This window comes from Etheostoma spectabile, chromosome 2, assembly GCF_008692095.1.
Source record: "Etheostoma spectabile isolate EspeVRDwgs_2016 chromosome 2, UIUC_Espe_1.0, whole genome shotgun sequence".
Taxonomy (NCBI): Eukaryota; Metazoa; Chordata; class Actinopteri; order Perciformes; family Percidae; genus Etheostoma; species Etheostoma spectabile.
The window spans coordinates 8,488,745-8,498,734 of NC_045734.1; the positions used below are offsets into that span (position 1 = coordinate 8,488,745).

General features: G+C 39.0%; 1 long non-coding RNA gene across 1 annotated transcript in view; it reads left to right on the forward strand.

The window, feature by feature from the left end:
* Positions 1–2,348, forward strand: part of LOC116697107 (uncharacterized) — an 18,181-nt gene extending 15,833 nt beyond the window's left edge. The window contains exon 3 of the long non-coding RNA XR_004333920.1: positions 2,330–2,348. This is a non-coding gene — a long non-coding RNA (uncharacterized LOC116697107). The remainder of the gene's footprint in view (positions 1–2,329) is intronic.
* The last annotated feature ends 7,642 nt before the right edge of the window (positions 2,349–9,990 follow it).

Sequence of the window (9,990 nt, forward strand, 5' to 3'; positions counted from 1 at the left end):
CTGCCATGCATATCCCACCCCCCCAACCCCCCCCCCAAGGCCCATTTTGAGCCAGGAAAACTCCTGAATGAAGATGTGTTAGGTAAAAACTTAGTATAGCTCGGACAAGAGAAACAGGTTGTCAATGGGTCTATCAATGCACTAGCGGGTGTCCTGTTACAGCTCAGAAAAGCTAGTGATCTAGAGAGAGGGAGAGATGTGGAAAGATCAGAACCAGACTCTCAGGAGCTCATCCTGCAGGCACAGGCCAAACACTAGTTGAGAAGCAGAGAGAGAAAAGGATAAAGAGAGCTCCTGGGGGCAGTTTGTTAGACTGCAGAGACAGCCATCTGATTACTTTCTTCCTTAGCCAACGATGACTTTCACAACAGCCGGGGCACAACAAATATCCAACATCCCCGGCGCTTCAACAAGGGCCTGTTGTGCACCCATGAATCAACAAACTACAACCAGACCATAACATTAACGGCTCTCTGTTTCTCAGTTTCTCACACCACTGAATATATATCGTAAAACAAAATATGCACAGCAGATAAAGAAATCTAAAAAGCTGCATTGTGATATATGTGTAAGTCAGGAGGCGCAATAAGGAGGAAGACTGCGAAACAAATGGACAAAAAACATATATATGTGTCCATACAGCATGTTGAATTTAATTTCACAGGACATAAAGCTAGCCTTTATTAGTTTTTCTCTCAGACTGTGAAGTGTGCTCTAAAGCCACAGGCCACGGGATATGCTGTACCCTGGAATTATTGAAAATCAAATCATAAACAATAACTACACTTCCTTTCTACTGTACCTCCATTATAAATAACACTGTAGGGGCCTTGTTGTCATTTTGTGCACGTCTTTAATGCATCTTTCACAAACTGAAAACAGACATTTTTTTATCCTCACATCACATCATTAAACCAGGAAATTCAAGCAAAAGAAAAACAAGCAGAGGGGAAATGAAAACTTTTCTGATATCTGATGCAGAGAGTGTAGATTAAGACTCAACTTCATTTGCAGTAGGTCCCTTAACTGGGTTGTCTGCCCTAATTGGCGGGGCTGAATAAAACATTTAATGAGTGTTCTGCAGAACAGAAGTGACAAATAATACATTTATAGGCTGTCAGTGGTTTTGTTTGCATTAGGTACTGATGGTTGAGGTTTATGTGACTCTATCCCACATTGTCACTACAATTGATAACCAGAAAAAGAAAGTGATTTTCTGAGGTTGTTTCTACAACTAAAACGGTAAACGCTTAATTAGATTTGCTTTACATTATAATTCACAATACATACTGTGCGTGTGATTGATTACATGCGATAAATGGCACAATAGGCTGTCTGATGCTAAATGACCATGGGCGACACTGCATCCTTCCATTTGCTACATAAGGGGATACGAATCATCCCCGCAAACATCCTGAACATCCGTCTTCCCTGCCTTGTTGAATTCCTAAGAGGCACGATAAAAAAAAAAAAAAGAGGCAGCAGAGATTGTTGAATGGAAGAACATTTTTTATAGTGCAGGTATAAAACACAGCTTATACTGCAACAACCCCGGTCGGCAGAAGTGTCAAGTAACAAAGTACAAATACTTCGTTACCTCAAGTAGAAATTTTAGGTATCCATATTTTACTGGAGTAATTATTTTTTTATATTACTTTTTACTTCTACTCCTTACATTTTCACGCAATTATCTGTACTTTCTACTTCTTCCATTTTAAAATAAATAGCCTCGTTACTCCTATATAGACAACCATGCAAGGCTAATTGTTCTAAGCCTAACTTGTATAAACCAATTTTGTCACTTGGATGTACATTTACATTCCCATAAAGGCTATTGATGAGATGCCTCTGAAGTTTGACTTTTTGCACCATTACAATGCTTATAGGCGACTAGTCATCTTATCTTAGTCCACATATATGGTTCTTTAATGTATTTGCATTGTACTAAAATGTGTTCATTTTCAATGTGCATAAATATGGAAAAAACAGGTGAATCCCAAATTTTTCAACATTAACATTTAAAAGTAACATTGCAGTCTTTTTTTTTGGGGGGGGGGGGGGGGGGGGGGGGGGGGGGGGGGGGGCACTATAAGCCCCTGTGGAGCAGCCTAAGCTTTTGTCTTTAAGGGCATTTTTTCCTTGCATTACTTTTATCTATTATTATTACTTTTATCTATATTTATACCAAGTGGGAAGTAAATAGGACCAAATGGCCTTCAAATGATGCAACTCTCCTGCCTTCAAACCAAATTCAGTTTTTAAATGAGATAGTAAAAGGAGATACAGTAGTTGTGAAGAAATATGGAAAGTGGGCTGGAAATGTTTTCAGGACAAATACTTTTAACACGCTTTTAAACTGCCCTGTGGTTTCTTCTTGTTGTAACAAGACCTGGCATATAATTTAATTGGCAAGATACCTTTTAAATGACTTGGTATGTGCTTCCTTTGAATAGTAAAATGGTTCTTCATTGATCTATGTGTTGGCTGCCTGCAAGCTCATTATGATTGAGAGTGTTAATTAAGATCTCGTTGGGAGTGACATTTCCATGGCCGCTCCCTCTCCGGAATGGCTTGCAGGACGGGAAAGTCAACACCACCATCTTGACTCGGCTGAAGAAGCTGAGAGTAATGAGAGATGACACTGAGGAGATCAAGGTCTTTGTACAGGCGTAATATATCAATGCATATACAGAATATGTGGAGTCATATATTTCAATATCAAGCACCAGATTAGGACCAAAGGTTTGGATTCACATGTGTGCAAGTGCCCGCATATACAAACGTTTGTCTTCGTGGACAGTAATGGGTTTTATTATTTATAAATTATTCTAATAGTAATTGGTCATTATGTCATGCCTACAAATGTCTGTTCTTACCATGGATGATACATTTTGAATGTTACCTAATGCAAAGAAGCAAAAAATGATGGACCCCCGGATCCATTTTTTCCACTGATGGAAAAGACATGATTGTTCTTGCAACATAAATTTGTCAACGCTACATTGTGAGATCCTTGGTGCCATGCAGCTACAAACATCCAGCTGACATGAAAAGCAAACAATGACAGACCAACTGGCAACTAGAGGTGTTGTATTATCTCTTTACACCTTGTTGAATCTTTTTTTTTAAACTGTATACGAGCAGTATTATCTACAGTACTTCACAGTTCAGTATTGATTTGTAGTTAATTAAGATTACTTACTTTTTTGGTGAAAATGACAAACCCACTAATTTATCAGTCAAACAGCAAAGAGCGAATACAAGTTTTTTAGAAGTTTGCATAATTTATAACAGCTATAAATGTCGAAAGAGTTGGGGGCAACAAACAGCAGATTACCTTGCCGATAAAGCTGAATGACAGCAAGAGAGATAAGCTAGAAAGTTTTGCTTTTGTTGCACAGAAAAAAATAGAAAATGAATCACATCAGCTCTTAGCTCGACCTGTTAGGAATTGTTTGCCGACACATACAGTAGGCTGTGATTTAGCGGGGTTCCACAGTTTGCTCGAGGTAGCTTAAAGCAGCTTGATGCCAAGGAGAGAACTCCGCTATAAAGATTGAAAATCTTACTAAAGAGACATCTTGGGCTGTACAAACATTTAGGCATTTTGTTGATGCTGTAAATAATTTAAAAACAAGACTGAGGGTCTACAGCTACACTAGTACAGTAGTACAGTGGCTCTCAGAGGCTAACGTGCTCAGACAATGCTATCATACTGATCTTTGGCAGGTGTAATGTTTGCCATGTATTCCATCTTAGTTTAGCGTTTAGTAGGTTAATATTTAAGTATTTGGTCATAAACCAAAGAACTGAACATATTAAAAGTTTGACCTAATGAAAGCGCATGATTAAAAGTTATGCGATCACTTAACAGTTATCAGTTATTACAATTCATCCTGAGGGGAACATGTTTGTGTGTGAACCAACCGAGTGACAATCCCATGTTCATGTCAGGTGGAAAAGAATCTGATGGGACAGAAATGTGGAGATTTTACAGACTAAATAAAAAAACTTTAACCTGCTGACGGTGCTAGAGGAAAAGTCAGGGAGTCCACAAAAGTCAGGGAGTCCACAAAAGTCAGGGAGTCCACAAAAGTCAGAACCTTGAATTCATGGCAGTAGGCGTCAATGTATTTCACTCTGGACTAAAGCCGTGGAACAACCAAGTGCCCTGGGGAGTCTGTTGTAAACGAGGGTTGATAAAGAAGTCAATAACACTAAACTCTGGGGCGGCCTCTAGCTCACCCAGTAAGAGCATTCGCCCCATGTCGGCTGAGTCCTGCAGTGGCCTGGGTTTGAATCCAACCCGCGGCCCTTTGCTGCGTGTCATCCCCCATCATCTCTCTCCCCCTTTCATGTTTATCCACTGTAACTGAAAAAGCCCCCAAAAAAATCATCTTTAAAAAACAAATAAAACTAAACTCTGATTTCTTTTTGACATCTCTTTGTCAGCCTACTAATTCCATGATCATTTCTTTCATAATGCTAAATACATGCAGCAGTTTATACTTTGTTGTTTCATTGTTTTGTCTTTTGTTTTATTCATCTTTCCAAGAATCCCTTTTTAGACCTACAGTATGTAGGCTCAATAAAATGTAAAGTATGAATGGAACTCGGTCTAACAGCTACAGTGCTACATGTGCGCTGCTCCATCACCCAACACCTCCCACATTGTGAGCTCAATTTCAGCTTTTATTGCAGGGCAGAGATATGTGTCTGCATCACCCAAATGTCAAAGTGCAGTTGTTCCCCACCTCCACAATAGACATTGTCTGCTTACCTTCAAATCTGCCGACCCCCCAATCACCTCCCACCACCTTGCTCAGCCCGTGACAGAATATACTGATAGCCGGACAGCCTTCTGTTAACACAGGCTGATAATTCCACCTGCGCCTGCATTTCTCCAAATTGATTCGTCCCTCTCTGCCTGTCCCTTTGGTACAGCTTGGCTGTATGATTGAGGTGCTCCCTAATGAATTCTCAGAGGCCAGGTACGGATACTGTAGTAACAGAACACAGTGAGAGCCATTGATGAAACAGGAGGGCATGGGGCCTCATTGGACAGTTAAGCAGTGCTCCTGAGGGGACAAGGCGAGATTAAATACAGAGGTAAATATAATATCCACCAGCTATTTTTATGTGACACACTGTCAGCACTTTCATTGGTGTTTATCATTTATCATATTATGGAAATGACCCAACAAACATTGCATACCTTAGCTTCGCCTTTAACAACGACTGTTGCATCAAATGATGATTACCAAATTACTTTATCAGGGGCAAGCTGGACATACGTCTGTATTATGATGCACTACACAAAAAGATCCTGTTTAACATAAAGCTGCCGTGATGGACACAATGTCACCCTTTGCTGTTCAGAATTAATGGCGAGATGAAATGAGTTGTCTGTCTGGGGACATGCCATGCAGGAGATGGCTGCCATTAAGATGAGAGGGCAGGAATGCAGAATGCTCTTTCCTGCTCATCTGCCGACATTGTAATATGTGCTGACAAGTTCATTGCTGTGTCCCATCCTTGAACGAGCGGCAATCACTGTGCCAATTGCTGGTAGTCAGTCCGGCCATGCCAAGGAAAGTTTATCACATGAGAGGGGAGATTTTAAAAATGAGTCAACAAATTACTTGAAGATGTGTGAATGATTCCTAAAGGTAGAAAATGTACAAATGGAGGTACAAAATTTAGAGGGGAAACTATACTTAAAAATATGTTTCAGGAAGCACAGCGCCATTTGATATTCTTCTATTGCTAAAAAATGAAAAATTTAAACAAGTGCTATAGTGGGCTGGTATCAGAACATGTTATGTAACCGTTGATGTATACTGAGGATTCTATTAGATCTGCAGTTCAGCAGCCCAAACAAAAAGAATTGAATATCAGTCATTTGATTTTGATTTGGTTACGGCTGGAGTGGAAAACTTTACATAAATAAATCATGCTAGGGGTAACTTTTAAGGGACGCTTATCTATTTAACCTACAGTAGCAGGTTGTGAAATCGTCCAAGTTACCCCTAGAGCAATTAACGTTTTTTTGAGGCACATCCCAATTAGTGACTGTTGCTCAGTCCGTTCTTGCATGTCAGATATGCATTTATAATGAGAACGGTGCAGAAAACTCTTTAAACTCTTTCTCTGGATGCAACTTAATGTCTTCTGTGGACATGTTTTAAAATAAGACCCTTTTAAATAGGCTTTTAACCATGAACTTGACAGCTTCAAACATGAGATTGTGCTAAAGAACTATAGCTAAAGCTACATGTCGCAGGTAAAAAGACTGCATCCAAGGCGTTCTTTAAGATTACCCCACAAACAATTGTAGTTTGTTAATATGTTCCTCTGCATTAAAAATAAAGCTTGATTACAAGTGTAGGCAATAAGCTGGTTAGCCAGACGTGCTAATTATTGCAGCCTAGTTGAACTGAAAAGTAAAATTAACTAATTAAAACTCCACTGACCTAATATTACTTAAAAAGTGAAACGAACTGGACAGAGTTGATTGCAGCAGAACTGACTTTGAGAAAGAGAGAAGAGTTTTGCTGCAAACACTAGTATCCTACTTATCCAGTCTGGTCACACCTTTCTGCAAATTATGCTGCTTATTATCCCTGAGCGCTCTATCGCAGCCCTAAATCAGACAGAATTATGGGTGCACAGCCTCTGCCTGTGACCAAGCAACACTGCCAGGCTGTGTGACAGCCAAAGAGAACATACTGCAGTAGTACTCCTTCCATCCTTTCTATCTCTCTTTCAATTTTTTTTTATGTTGTGTGTCAGACTTCACTTCTAATCTGCGCTCTCCCATGTTTGGTCTTTATCTCTAATTTCAATTTTCTTCTTCGGATTTCTTTCATGGTTTGTTATTGAATTTGGACTAAAACTAAACTGTGTTCTAGGACCATCTCTGTCCTGTCTCTTACATACAGTAGCGCAACTGTAGATTTGCTCAAAACTTACTCTAATATACTAATCTACTAATATATGTTATTGAATTCAGAGTCAGCAGCTCTTACAGACAGAGTGACGTAATACTTTTAGGGGAAAGTTGAAATGGTTAGTCGATAAATTAATTGATTGACAGAAAGTGAATTTTGATCATTGTTAAAGCTAGAAAAATGATAAAAGCTTCTAGTTCTAGCACTGCAAATGTGATTAGTTGTTGTAGTCTTCAGTCTTGCTATTGGGGCAGAGGAAACAAGTTTCAAACACATTGAAATATCATGACCTTTTAAGTTGAAATGGTGAACTTTAACTGTTAGCAAACAGTTGTTTATTTACACATCCAGCCGATACACTGCAACATAAGGTTTCATTTAGTCTTGTTTCTGGCCAACTGAAGACTTCAGTCATCAGTCCAATATTCATTCTTTTTTTAGCTTAATTTTTGGTCTCTACCAACTTCTGAAGGAAGTATCTGTCTCTTTAGCTGCTAAATGCTGCACTATGTTCACCAGCTAGATGCTAACTATGTATGTCTGCTGTTTAGTGCTGAGCAGGTAGTGTATAGTGTTTTTTTTTTTTTAGCTTTTTCACTGAAAACAGCTGCCTGCTGCGAGCGAAAAACAACAAGCAGTGAAAAGTGGACCAAAACAGGTGGGACAGCTAAACAATGAGCTGAAACTTGCTATAAAGCTCTGTAAAGCCTAAAGGGGAGCTGCAGATTCGAGGAATAACTCTCTGATGGTTCATCACTACGAGGAGCCCTTTTCACATCATCATTTGATCCATTTTTATAGTAGTAACAGTTATTGCCGTTTAAAGTAAATATATCAGACTCTGTATCACAATCCAATTATGACCAAAATTGGAGTCTGAAAATGTAAAAAAAAAAATTAAAAATCAATTGGAAACTGAAGCCAGAAACTGAACAAAGTGAATCTAGTTATTATTAGGTAACTGTGTGCAATATTGGTTCACACAATATTTTAGTTGCCTACTTAATCTCTGTCAGAAACAGATATCACATAGCAAAGAAAGATGGCAATCCAGTCGGACTTGGTAGTATGGTTGTATTCCTGGGGACATTAGAAAACAATAGCTAACATGCAGTTAAGGCTGCAAACAATCCACCTGTGGAAATCAACTCACAAATAAAGACCCTTCAGGTTGTGTAGGAAATCAAACCCGGTAGAGGCTGCAGTGCGGGAGAATCTTATCAGTAGCAGCAACAGCTTACCAAAAGCAAGGTACGTGTCATGATTTAGAGTCAGTGTGAGGATGAGGCTTATAAATCATTTAATGCAGGTTTTTTATGTCTTATGTCAGGGTCAGATCATTGGTATTAGTGTATTATCACTACGCTCAGGTGAAGGTTGGGGGTAAGAAGTATGCGTGACTGTAGTGAATACAATTATTTTAAATCACCTCCACCTTGAGCCTGCAGTAACAAAATAACCTCCATTCTTCTATAGTTATCATCACCAAACTTGACAGTGAGTTCAGTGTACTGCAATGGCCTCCACAGTCACCAGATCTCAATACAATACAATACAGCACCTTGGGGATATGGTGGAACTGGAGATTTACAGCCAACAAATCTGCAGCAACTGAATGGTGCTATCATGTCAACATGGACCAAAATTTCTCAGAAATGTTTTTGCCCCTTTCTGAAGCCACGTCACAAATAATTAATACTGTTCTGGGGGCAAAGGAGGGTCCTACACAGTGGTCCCTTGTAGGCTCTACATGGACTACAGAAGGCATATTGTGAATTGCCTAAACTCTGTACAAAAACCTGCAAAAACTATTATGGATGAAAGAAGCAACAAATCGATTAAAAGACAACTCATCAAATATGTTAGTTACCGTGATAATCAGGATTTATTCAAATCAAGTCACCAGCTAGTTTATAAGAGCAGTCTTAATAATGATGCCCATACTAAATAGCAGTTTTTAGCAAGGTCGAATTTGTCAAATCTTTAATATGTTTTAGTTGTTACAAATGATGTTCTCACCTCAAAAGATCCAGTGCAACAACAACTGACCTTTCTATAACACAATAAACACAAGCTTGCTGTGTAATTAAGTGACAAAATATCTTGACAACATGAAAAAGAAATGAGAAAATTAGAATTAATTATGGCATCTCAAAGGGCCAAAACCTCACTCAGTTTTGCATATTTTTGCAGTTTTCAGAAATTTGACTTGCAAAAAATGTTGCAGTGTATTCCCCAGCTCTGTGTAACCTGTTTCATCAGGATGAATGCATGATTAGCGCTCAGCAGTTTCCCACAAGCAGCAGCAGTCCCAAATGATCAGCTTTAAACTTTACTTATGCTGATTGCATGAACATTAGAATGTATTTCACTCATATTTTCTAAATTGTGAATTCCTGAGTTTGCTACGGTGTGTCTTAATGAATGTATTTAAAGGGTTTTGAAAGAAAACACTTTACTAGGTGTGGGCTAAGACTTGCACTACAAACTGAAGTATTTATTTGTCACCATCAAATTACTGGCTACATCATTTTGAAAAGCTTAAAGAGAACCAATTTATTACACTGGAAAAAACAACAGCTGTGTTTTTATTGCTCAGTAAGACTGGCCGCTAACATCCATGGTGTTAAACTGCCTGTTCTGCCCCCATTTTTCCAAAAGAGCAATTTCAAAAGGCTCAAATCAAGCCAATCTCACCAAAAATGTTCTTTAGACAATGAACTCCCCTTTGTTCCCACTGTGGAGCGGTTAATGGCCTCCCACCAATCAAGAGTGCTGTATTATTGAATAATGCGGGAAAAGTGTGCAAGTTACAAGCTATATGGCAGTATGTTTCAGCCAATCTCCAAGTCTTGATAATATGAGAGATAATGGAGCCAAAGCGTAGCTGACACTGTTTGTACGAAATATTGGCAAAGAGAACGTCATGGAGTGACCAAGGCTCTGTCATAGCACTTTCTAAGGTAGGCCAGCAGACAGACACATCTAGACTAAACCAAGTGAGAAGAGGTCTTAACACAAAGAACCATGAATAAGGTTT